Source organism: Apium graveolens, chromosome 11, assembly GCF_009905375.1.
Source record: "Apium graveolens cultivar Ventura chromosome 11, ASM990537v1, whole genome shotgun sequence".
Classification (NCBI taxonomy): domain Eukaryota; kingdom Viridiplantae; phylum Streptophyta; class Magnoliopsida; order Apiales; family Apiaceae; genus Apium; species Apium graveolens.
Window position 1 is genome coordinate 190,765,481 of NC_133657.1, and position 13,536 is coordinate 190,779,016.

The 13,536-nt window shown below is 33.8% G+C and overlaps 1 long non-coding RNA gene across 1 annotated transcript; it reads right to left on the bottom strand.

Annotated features, from left to right (window-relative positions):
• Positions 1 to 8,570: 8,570 nt before the first annotated feature.
• Positions 8,571 to 9,048, bottom strand: LOC141697004 (uncharacterized). The gene is made up of 2 exons (XR_012564569.1): positions 8,810 to 9,048; positions 8,571 to 8,694 (listed from the first exon to the last, which is right to left on the bottom strand). It is a non-coding gene; the product is annotated as an uncharacterized LOC141697004 (long non-coding RNA).
• Between the last annotated feature and the right edge of the window lie 4,488 nt (positions 9,049 to 13,536).

Here is a 13,536-nt window from a genome sequence, read left to right on the forward strand (position 1 = left end):
TTGATGATGCATTCAATTTGTGCATGTTAAAATATTACATATTGTTAAACTGTTATTGCACCAACAGGTCTACAAGCAAAACGAAATTTTGTGACAGTGGATGCCCTGCAGAAACAGAGGACAAGTCGTCGATTGGCTCTTGAAAATTTGCAGGTAATTTTTCTTTATGTTTTCATGTAATTACTCTTATCAGTTATGCCTTGGATCTAATTATTATTTGATCCTTTTTTTCAGATAACAGATTATGAGAGGAAAAGAATATTGCAGATTGAAGAAAATAAAAAGAAGTTGAAGGAGTTGGGAATAAATGTGGAGAAAGATAAGAAAGGCACAAAAATCACTCCACCTGATGATGATGAGGAAGTTACTAGGGAGTACATTCCCGAACATGAGAGCTTGTCCGATGCTGAAGAAGAAGATGTGTGAGTTGTTACAAAGAAAGCTGAGCAAGTTGGTAACAAGAAAAAAATAAATAAAAAGGTGACCATTCCGGTGAAAAGACCGAACACACGTTCAAGGGCCACATCTCCTACTGAACCCACTGAAAAATCACCCCAACAACCAACTCGAAAATTAACCCCTCCACTGCCACCTCCCTCTCCCTTACCTGAAGTTACATCACCATTCTTCCCATTGAAAGTGGCTCCTGCCAAAAATTCAATAATTTAGGAATTGGTACGATGGAAGCTTATGTTTTAATGAAAGAATGTCAAAAGAACCTTGAAAAAGATAAAGGGCTAGGGGATGCTGGTGGTCAAACATCTGAGCCACAACCTGATGAGGAACTGAGTGATGATAATTAGGAGGTCAATTTCTATTTCTTGATTTTTGCTTAATTCTATTGTTAATTTTTTTTCTTGATTTAATTGGAATTCAACTATTAATTAAGTGTTTTGTAATATATTTAGGTGCACCCAAGAATAGAAAGCGTCGAGGACCTACACTCATGATTGACGTTTACGGAAGAAGGCCTGATGAAAGAAAGGTCATTAAACTGAATTGCGAGCTTCTGGCCATCGCTGATGATGACAAGGTCCTCTCTGAATTTACCAACTTTTTAGGTACGTTGGCTAGGCAGTCTGTCCCACTTGATTGCCTCTCTTGGCATAAATTTCCTGAACCGCAGAAGGAAGAGCTCTGGAGTTTTGTTAAGGTAAACCGGAAACATAAACACGATAATTTACTATGGTATTTTGTACTGTCTTTAGGTTTAGATCGAGTTGCACTAATTTTAACTAATTTTGCTAGTCAAAATATGATATTCCTGAGGAAGGAAGAACATACACATTGCGAACAATTTGTGCTTTGTGGAGGTTTCACAAAAGCCGATTTAAGAAGAACCATTATCTTAAGTATGATAATGACGAGGAAAGACTCAAAAATAGGCCAAATGTTGTTTCGGTCGAAGAATTTAAGATTTTATTGAAATACTGGGGGGGATAAAGACGTGAAGGTATGCATTTTAAATATTGAACAGCTAGCCAGTACTCTACATCATGTTGGAAATTAATTAATTGTTTGCACATTATTGAATGATCAGGATCGAGCTCAGAAAAATGCTAAAAATCGCAAGTTAATTGTTGAAACGCACACTGCTGGTCGTAAAAGCTTTGCACAAATTGGGGAGAAAATTGTATGTCCATAATTTATAAAATCGATGTTTGTTTATTATCTATTTACGATTTCATAAGTTCACTTTTTCTTGTGAATTTTTCTTGAGTTCTTGGTTTATCTTTGTAGAAAGCAAAGAAAAAAATGTCACCTAAGCAACTAGCTCCCAGGGATGAAATTTATGTGAAAACCCGTAAATGAAAAGAAGGACGCGAATACATGGTAATTTTAAATTACTCATTTTCAGTTACAGGGAGCAAGTCATTTTAATTTTCATTTTTAAGCTACGGAACATGATACTAATGTTTTATACCTGTTAATTTGGTAGACTACATTGGTTGCTGAAGATGGCAGTGGGGACCAAGCTGGTAAAAAACCAAGTCATGGACCGAATTGGCTTCTTGGCAGATCGAGGAAATGCAGAAAAACAAAGAAGGCTCAACAGCTAAAAGATCTAGGCAGTACTGTGCCTACTGATGTCACTGACTTGAAAAACACAATAAGGGAGGAACTCATGGCTGAAATGCAAGAGATGATAGAGAGAAAGGTGTTTGATAAAATGACCAAAGTGGTGGCAAGACTTGGAGAAATCAATCCAGATTTTAGCGACATTAATATTCAAGAGCTTTGTGCTGCTGCTACGGATGAAAGCGAGGATAGTGATCATGGTGATGAGAATTTGGAGGATGACAATCAAGTGGACGGCGAACATGATGATACTGAAACTGCAAGTTCTGATGAATGATGCTTAGTAGTTTTATTTCTATGTGCATACTTTTGGTACTTGGTCTTTTGATATTTTGGTCCAAGAATATTGTTGCTGATGTTTAGACTATTATCAGTACTTGGTTTGATATTTAGACTATTATCAGTACTTGGTTTGATGTTTAGACTAAGATGCACTATGTGGTTTGTTGCCACTTGTTATTGTTGGATTTTCTAAATTGCAAACTGGAATGTGTTTTCAGGATTTTGACAAGTATTTGTCAGGTTATTGTAATCACAAACAGCATATTGCAGTTTTACCATATAAAAGTGTTGCACAAAAATGTTGCCATATATATTTAAAGTATTACACTAGGAAATAAAAATGTTGCAAGCACATGTTACTAAAAACCCAAAATTTGTTACAAATAGTATAAAATGTTGTAAAAAATGTTACAATAACTCGATTTTGTAACATTTTAAATATAAAAATATTACACTAAAGTGTTGCAAAGTTCTATTGTAACACCCTTAAATGTTACAAAAACAGAAATAAGTGTTACTAAAACTCTATTTTGTAACATATTTACATATTAAAATGTTACACAAAAGTGTTACAAGATCTATTGTAACAATTTAAATATGTTACAACAACAGGACAAAGTGTTACAAAAAAGCTCTATTGTAATAACCAAGAAAGTGTTACAACAGACTAAAATTCGTTACAAAAAAGGTCTATAGCAACGGCCGCAAACGCAACGCTGGTTTTTTGGCAAATATGTTACCATAGATTCTATTGTAACACATATTGGGTCTACCATAATGCTTTTTTGGTCTTGCAATAGGCCATATTTGGTGTAGTGAATATATTTATATATTGTAAAACTATGTACCATGTTGTGTGTATTCTCTTTCTAGAGTTAATACGTTTCGCTTAATGTACTATGTTACCATTTTATATGAATGCACTTTTACTTTAAACGTTTCGCTTAATGCACATATTTGTATCAGTTGATTATTTAATTATTCATGTTCTATCTGCATATTTAATTATCTGCATATTTAATTATTCATGTTCTATATCTGCATATTTAATTATTCATGTTCTGTCTGGATGTATATCTGCATATTTAATTATTATTTATATATATATATCTGCATATCTAATATTTTGTTACACTTTATAGATTGAAGGATGAAATGGCAGCTAAGAAGCAGAAAAAGTCCAACAAAAGTAGTAAATCTAAAACAGCCGAGGAAGCCAATGAGTTGCCTCTACTGATCAAAGCAACAGAACAATCTGATCAGTCTGAACCAAAGAAGCAACAACTGAAGCAGCTGACTCTGTACCAGCAACTAAGAAGCAGAAGAAGCGAAGAGATGTAGGGAATCTAGAACAACTACCAGTGGTCAGTCTGAAGGACCAAAGGAAACACAAATGAAACAGAAACTCAACCAGCAACCAGTACTAAAACCTGAAAACAGAGGTATGGATTTGCGTGAGGTATTTCAAGAATGTACAAAGTCATGATCAAGAAAGCTCAGGTTAAGAAAATTAAAGTCAGATACCAATGTATGGAGAGCCTGAAGGAGATACTAGACACAAACTTTCAGTCTTACATTGGGATGCTAGCTAGAACTATGATTCCAATCGATATTGCAAGCTGGCCTAAGGTGGATCGGGAATTAAAAGCCACTTATGGTCGAATGTTGAGGTAAAAATTGTACATGTTCTTAGACTTTTAATTGTACATGTTCTTAGGCTTTTAATTGTTGTTAAATCTGTTTTTAATTGTTTTCAGAGTACATTAAAAATTCCTCCCGAATGTGAGGCTTTGGTGCTAAAGTCGGCAGGAGTGAAGTGGAGGCAATTCAAAACTATGTTGACTTCCGACTATGTCATGCCGTTTGTTGGACAGGAGAAAAGCTCAGGAAACCTCCAAAGAAATATTCCTATGTGAGCAAGGATGCTTGGAAAAAATTTGTTGCAGATAGGACTTCGAAGTAGTGGGAGGTATAAAATTTTATAAATATCATTTTTATTTAATTATGAGGTGCAAGTAAAAACTGGTATTTTTGCTACAACCATTGTGTAAGGATCAGAGCGAGCGAGTGAAAAGCGGAAATATCCAAACCGCATGTCGAGGAAAGGGTATATTGGTTTACAAGAAGAGGAAGTAAGCGATTATCAATGTTGTCTGCTTTTTGTTTGTTTTCATGGATTTTAATTATTTCTATATTGTAAACAGATAAAAGAAGGGAGGTTGTAGCCTGGGGAGAAGAAATATAGGGCGATTTTTTGGCAAAAGGGCCGTAAGAAGAAAGATGGGACATATGACGAAGAAGTGGAAGAAATAAATGCCAAAATTGTAAGTAAAATATTTTAGTAGATTTTACAAGCTTCGAACCAAGTAATTTTACTTTTGCTTTCTTATTTTCTGTTGACAGGATGCCTTGCTGGAGAAGAAGGAAAATGGAGAATTTCAACCATTGGGTGTTGTAGATGTGTTGAGCACGGCCCTGGAAACTCCTGAACATTCATCCACATCATTTTCCTAAGTTGAAAAAAACACTGTCAAGGTAATCTACGTGAACATGTTTCAGTTTTGTATATATGCTTGGAGATTATTTTTAGGTATTTTTTTGACATTGTGTCATTCTATCACGTAGCGCAATAAAAACTTTTAATGCCGAAACTGGAAGGGGAAATAAGCCTGCAAAAACAAAGAGAATCTAGCTTCTGACTTTGATATTGTTGTTTTGTAAAGGGGATCGCCTAAAACAGCCTGGCGGTCATGAATTCGGCTACGTCATCCTGCGTATATGAAAGAAAGTATTTCCGACAGAGAAATGACATTTAGAACAAGGTAGTATCTAATTCATGTGTTACTGTGAAAATAAACATTTCTACATAATTTATGTGCTAATTCCTTGTCACATTTATTAAAAATTAGTGGCCGACCAAGACTCGTTTGTCTTATACGATGGACGAGCTTGAGAGGTACGAATGGAGGCTGTAGAACTATATCATGAGTTGATATGAAGTTTTTAATGACTTGATTTTTGCAAACTAGTAAGGAACCCTATGCTTTTGCAAACTTTAGTGGTCTCTTATATTGGTAAATTTTAGACGTAAATATATGTTGTATGAATTTTAGCTGGAATATGGAGATGAATATGGATGGGTGGATTGGTTTTTGGTTGTAGATATGGATGTTGGTTGTTTGTTGGACGTCAAAATGGTTAAATGTTGGTTGTCGGAGAATGGGGTTGGATTTTGGTTGTAGACATGTTGATTTAATATATAATTTGGTTATGTTTGTTTGATGTTCATTTGATACTGTTTTTGCTTTTTTTGGGTTTATGCACAAATGCACAGGTTATTTTTTAAAAATAAAAACTCAAACATCGGTTCTTGTTATAAAACTGATGTGAATCAACTAAAAACACATCACCTACTCAAACTAAAAACGATGTCTAAACCAACAAATTAAATCGAATTATTGGAAAGAAAACGATGTCTATAATGTTAAAACACATCGGATTGTGCAAGTACATAAAAGTAAAACAAATAAGACCAATGTTACAGTAGAAGTTTCACATCGCTTCTTAAACTAAAACTGATGTTATAATACATGTCTAACATCGGTTTAGGAAATAAACCGATGTAAAATAAGGACTAAGACATCGATTTGTTAAGAATCTGATGTCTATTATTTAAAAGTACTTCCCTGTTATATGTTTAAAATGGTATTTAAACGGCCTAAATAGCCCATTTTTGATAATCTAGTTTAAACATTTTATTCAAAAAAAGGGCTAATTATACATCAGTTTGCTCAAAAAAAAAAAAACAGATTATCTGTGGTACATCTTAACATCGGCTAAAAACCGATGTTAAAGACCCCCCCATTTCTCTATAACACTGCGAAGACATCGTTTTGAAAGAAAAAAGAAATCGGTTTATAACCGATGTTCTAAGGGCATTTTCCTAGTAGTGATAAGGCCAAGATTGTGGCAAAAGGCTCAGTTACAAAAGTAATGAGTCCTATTTGATGAAGTATTTGCACAGGTGACTCGCCTTGAAACTATATAATTACTCCTAGCTCTTACTGCTAAAAACACTTGGGAAGTAAATCACTTCTATGTCAAACAACGTTTTTAAATGGTGAGATCCTTGAAGAAGTTTATGTCACACAACCAAAGGGATTTGGGAAAAAAGGAAGAAACACTTGAAGTATAAGTTATTGAAAGCATTATAACTGTCTCAGGAAGGCATCACGAGCTTGGTACTGAAAACTGAATAAAATCTTAGAGGAAATTGGGTTTACTAGATGTCCATACGAGTAGGCTATACAAGGTTGATCGGGAGTGATGTGCTCATTATGGCAGCTTACGTATATGGTCTATTGGTCACTGGATTGAGTCAAGCAGTATCAAGGAATTTAAGGGAATATGGGGTAGAAATTCGATATCAGTGACTTGGGGAAGTTAAAATACTATATGGGTATTGAAGAAGAGCAATGAGATGGGTTCATTCACCTGAAGCAGACTGTGTATGCCAAGAAATTACTCAAACAATTTGGTATGCTCCAATGTAACTCCACGAGGTATCCTATGGATGCCAAAGAGGTGATTCACAATGATGATGAAGGCATTCTAGTTGATATAACAACATACAAAAGCCTAATATGTGGTTTAAGTATCTCGTGCATAAGAGGCCTGACTTGGCCTTTTCTATTGGAATCCTTAGTCGTTTCATGGAACACCAACCACCTTACACTATAATACAACAAAACGGGTGCTGGGATATATGAAGGGCACTACTAGTTATGTATTGACATACACTAAGGATAGTAAGAATAGTATGCTAACACTACAAGGAAAACCGGCTCACACAACGGTTTCTGCCCGTTATCTGATACCCTGAAAAACCGTTGACTATTGAGCCGCCGTCTCTTACATGGATCAGACAACGGGAAAAAACTGTTGTGTGAATGAGCACAGACAACGACCAGAGTAGTAAACCTGTTATGTTACATCCAGAATAGACAACGCATTCTTGTAACTTATATTGTAAACATCTGTATTAGTCAAGTGTTCTGGAAACGGTTTGTAGTGTGTCCATAATAATATAAGAACAAAACAAGTAATACAACTCTTATTGTCCTCAAATGGTTGTTCTACAGATCAACACACAACACAAATGAATTAAATAGCTCTTGTAGTAAAATTCTACAGACAACACTTGCATTTTATTTTGTGTTGTAGGAACTCTTCTCATACAAGATTTGTCCTGTTTCTTGTGTTGTGTGATTTAGTTTCACACTTGTCTTTTAGTTTACAATGTGTTGAGTTAGTGTTTACGACATGATTCTTTTTATAACAATGGTGTTGTCTGAACATAATTAGTTTTATAGAGAAGGGTTTTTTATTCAGTTTAGTATTGTGCGAAAGTCAATATAACAAGCTTTTAGTTTTTGAAATTATTGTGTGAAACAAACTATAACAATGTTTTAACTGGATAACTTACGGGTTAAAATCCCCTCAGACAATGGTTTCCAAATGCAAAGCAAATAAAGCAACATTGTAAAATTAATATGCCATCAAATTTAAAATCCAAAGAAAAACCATTGAGATTACAACCAAGTCATCACCATTACACTAGCAAACAACCAACCCTCCATTACTCCAGCAATCAACCAACCATCTATTACACCATTTCAACTAAAAACCAACTAAGTATAACCAAGTTCTATCTTAAGAAAAATAAGACCATTCGAGTACATGTACTTCGGGACTCTATATTGCTTGTTAAAACATATAAAAATGAAAAATCTGAGTTAACTTTCTTTAGAAATTCAGGTGACATTTACATGTGCAAACACACATGACGCTTTCTCTAGTATACGCACTAATATGCCAACTATAAATACCTTTTTTGCTCAACTATATCCAACTATATTTTCCAATGAATTTTTAGCTTTTGAATCCCCTGTAATAGGTTCATATCATCCATAAATTTTGATTCCCATGGCTTGAAGATTAATAATTGATTTTCCTGTGGTTGGCAGTTGTCCAAGACATTCTCGTGGTCTTTGCTCTCGGTCTCGTTTTGTCCTGCAAATTCCAATAGAGAAACAAAAACATTAAGCTCCTCGTGACTAAAACTTCCTCTCTTCATAAATTCAATTCCATGTATCAATTTATAAAAATAATAAAATACTTCAGGTTTAATTTAAAACAAAAAGTTCAAACCTAATGATCACTTTTACAAACTCCATTTTCTTCTAGCAGTTATCTTTGTACAGTTCACACAAGAATCTTCAATACACTCTTCAACGATACCAACTTGGCAATCTTTGGTTAGTCAAGTTCAACCTGCAAAAAAGTATATGTTGTTGATACACGAGAGTTGTGTAAGCTTCTATTTTATTTTGTATTCACACAAGACAATTAATAAAGACCTCCACCAAATCACATGATTCGACCATACCTTCTAACCCATCACTCACATCTTGTCTTCTATGTTCCTGGTGTGGATGTTGGCTTCCAACAAGTATCATCCTTTCTATTGAGACAATACCCCTACAACAGTTGCAACTCTAGATAACTTCTTTCCCTCCTCTAGCAACAATCTATACATGGGCTTGGTTAAACATATCAACAAAGTTTATATAATCTCTCCGCATCCCATTCAAACTTGTTTACCAGGTACTACAAACAACCAATAGTTTGATAAAAAGAACAAAGTTAAGATACATGGATTTAGAGAGGTGAGAGGTTAGAGTAAATTGAGGTGTTAAAAATTAGGTTTTAATTACACAGATGGTGTAATGGAAAGAGAGGCTGCATAGGAAGTTCAAAGAGAGAGAACATGAGAGAAAGGGAGTTATAGCTTAGAGAGGGAAATGGACTACCATGTAAAGGGGAAATGAGTGAACAAAAGATGGGGAGATAGAGAGAGAGATCCATGAGAAGGGGGAGTTGGGACAAAAAGAATGGGGAGATGGAGAGAGAGAGTCAGTATAACACCCTCCAAATCCGGGGTATAGATTTGGGGCATTATTACAACAATTACCAACTATACTGCACAAGCGGAATATAAATATAATAATTACCCCGAACTATCACTACTCAGGATCTTTTAAGGGTTGAGTTTGAAAACAAGAATCATGCACTACACTTTATTACAAACCCAACTAAATAAAACCTGTCTCAATAACTCTCTTTATTACAAACTTTATTCTATCTACAGTTTCACTACACAATCTTTTATTCAAACTACACAAAACTTTTATTCAACCCAACATTACTACTTATCCTGCTACACCTGATCTGGCAATTCAAAACTCTCTTCGAGAATAGGAAGGAACACTCTTGGTATAAGAGGGTCCCGCTGCTTGACTCGCTTCTTGACTATGCGGGTCCTGATGGGTTTCATTCTCTACCTTAACTGTAAAACAATAGGAGTGACAATAAAAGAAATGAGCCAAAATTGCTCAACAAGCCTGCAATAATATATATATATTATAAAGAGAGAGAAATAAATGAACCAATAAGCTGCTGGTTTGAACAACCATCTGTATCTGTATATGATAATAATTTGCCAATGATGGTGAGTGCCAAATGAACAAGACTGGAAACAAGAACCAACATATGCACTATAATCTGCTGATCAATCAGAATATAGTGTGGATCTATACCCAACTGCATAGACCCAACCAACATAAGGAGTACTCAGACAACTATGGCCTATTAATTAATGGTCTAGGAAAAACCCAGCCTTTATAGTAACCATCCAGTCCAAGGCTGAGCATCCGGAACAATCGGTATGCTATTGATATATCCCAACACCAGGATATACCAGAGTATATGTAGGGTAAAAGAATTGAAATATGAACAGGGAATTCAATAAATTGGGTAAATCAAGAATTGAAATGAAACTGGAACAAGTAATAATAAATGGATAACAGTGTATATGAACAATGATTATCAAAGAGAATTGATACGATAGAAAAGAAATATAAATCACTATTCTGAATTTAGAATAGGGGAAAAACTTGCCTTGCGCGTACTTAACCTGGTTTAACTCACTGTCTTCTGACCCTAGCTTGCTCTGCCTTGCTAACACTGAACAAATCATGGAAAGATAGGCGTTTAGATAATTTACTATATACGCGTATCTTGAATTGATATCACGCAACCTTATCAGTCTACCCATGCGTTTCTATCTGACTCGCATATATATATACATTTATACAACACATCTATTCACATAATCACATAAAGCACGTAGCACGTAAGGCACATAATTATTTTTAGATTTATAATTATTTTTAGAATCAATTCTGGGCTTATACCTACATTACTAGTCGTATCTGATTTTATTATAATTTTTCGGGATTTATTCAACTCAGTTATACCCCTATTAGGGCCTACGAACTATTAATTATCACAAGATCACTCTCTTCCGGGAGAATTTATGACTCACAATTATTTTTATTGGATTCGTCTCATTTTTCTGAGTCTAGGGGTCTTCGTTTTGGTCAAATCGGACTAACGGTTTAATTATTATGAATTAAACAAGATTTAATTAATTAATAACTAATTATAAATAATTAATTATAATTAAATAATCCTTAATTATATTTTTAGATAATTATTTAATAATTATTGCATTTTAAAATAATTAATCCCTAATTATTAGGATTAATTACAATTTACTACACTAATTTACTAATTATTAACGCTTACCCGATCAGATCGATTATTTACAAATAATCAATCGATACAATTAACTGATACGTTATTTATCAAATAACTACGAATTACTCGAATTATAAATCACTTAACGATTAATCACTCGTATAATTATGAGCTACTCGCAATTCTTGCCTAATTATCGAATTATTCTATTATTATTAAAACCTGTACGATTCGCTAAACAGATAATTACCGATAACTATTTATACGGTACGAATAATTATTACAATATTATTCGAATAACTAACGCTCCAATAATAATTCTAATTATCGAATCATTATTCGCACTATTAACTAATTATTAGATTATTAATTACCTCACTTAATTATTTCTAATCTTTATTCATTAATTAATTACCTAATTATTAATTAATTACCCAATTATTAATTAATTAGATAATTAATAAATAATTAGATAAATTATTAAATAATTAATTAAATAAATAAATTCAAATTTATAATTAAATAAAATAATTCAAAAATTATAAATACTATTTTTCATAATATAAAACTAATTTTTTATTTAATTATTAGAATTATTAAAACTGATTTTTACTTACTAAAATATAAATAAATAATTTATTTATTTAGAAACACAAAAACATAACAGGATTTAGGGTTTTTAGGATTGAAACCGGGTCGAAACCGGGTTGGAAACCGGGTCGTCCCCGACCCGATCGGGTCGGGAAGAACACCGCCCGCATTCCCAGAATCCGACGCCGGCGGAGATTTTCCGGCGAACCAAACGCTCGATTCCAGGTTCTTCTCGAAGCATAACAACACAACGACATCTCCCCTTCTGCTTCCTGGCCTTTCCCCGTCCTCCTTCCTCGTCGAACACCGCCGGAGACGAAGAACAACGGCGGCGTCGCCGTTTTTCCGACGAACCCAAAACCAAAGCCAAACACCACGAATCCGGTACCAAACTACTCCCTATTCGACGATCTACAACCTCATGGCAACGAAATCATTAAACAATCAACAGAAATTCAAACCCGAATTCGCGATTAAAACCCGAAAATATGAAAGTAAAATCAGATAATCAAACATTAAAACTAATTACATAATCAAAAACTACGATTCTTGGGCTTCAAAACGGATACTTACACTAACGATTTGGACTCCGGAATCACGATGAAAATTGCCTTTGATCCTCCTGCTCTGTTCTTCACAAAACCCTGACCCTAATTTCTTTTTCTTTTTCTTTTTATTTTCTGATTTTTCTGAATAATTAACTGATTTAATTACTAATAAATCGTGTATTTATATTTATGAAAATAATACCCCTAAGTAAAATTAAGGGTCTAATTACACTCCTAATAAAAATATTTGGCCCCAATTTTTATAATTTTTGGGTATTAATAATGAATTTTTAAATATCCAATAAATACAAAATAAATACTAAAAATTCCCAAAAATTGTGAAAAATACAAAAATACAAAGAAAAATGATATATGATAATTTCATGATCATATAAAATAAAAATGTGATTTTTGTGGGGTTTTTGGTACCCGAAGGGGTCCGGAAAAGTCGTTTTTCGCGAAAAAGGTCAATTTGTAAAATGTCTAGGGGTTCAAAATAGCGATATGGTATAGGGCATTTTTGGTAAAATAGGACCAATAATTTTATTTGAAATACGGGCTTTTAAAACACTGTTTGAGCTGTACGGGTTTTGATATAAGATATATAACTTGCGATAAAACATTCAATAAATATCCAAAACACATTCGGATCATAACAGACAACACGTAGCACATAACGATTAGGGTTTAATGACTCAACACAGTTAATCACATAATAATACACACAATTTATCTTTATTATGATATAATACAAGCGTAATTTCTCGGTCGTTACAGATAAAGAAAGTGCTGAGAGCAGTTCTGAAGCTGCTGAAACAAAGGTACCTCAGACTACTTATGCTTTTCATACAGATGATATTAATGAGTTGAGAAGATATCTTAAAACCATGTTTGTTAGCTATAGAGATCAAACTTTAACATGTGAAAGATTAACTTCTGAAAATCTTGCATTTAAGAAAAGGAATGATTTCTTAGAAAAAGAGTTAGTCATGTTCCATCAAACTCAGAAGGATAGAGATGATGCTTTTTATGTTAGGAATGAAGTGCTAAAATTAAATGAATCTCTAAAAACTGAGTTAGAAAAGGAAAGAGAGATTATCAGGACTTGGACTAACTCTGGCAAAACAACTCAAAATTTGCTAAGTAGTGGAAACTGGAAAGAGGGCTTAGGTTATGGAGAAGATAAGAAAGATAAAGGAACTGAAGAAATTAAGTCTGTTGATAAGCAAAAGCCAAAGTTAAAACCTGTTAAGTTTATAACTGTAAAGTCTGAAAATGAGAAATCAGAAGTTAAAAAGGAATTAACTTCTGACAAACTAAAACAGGAAAAGACAGCTGAAGTGAACATAGGGTTAATGACGAAGAAACAGCTTAA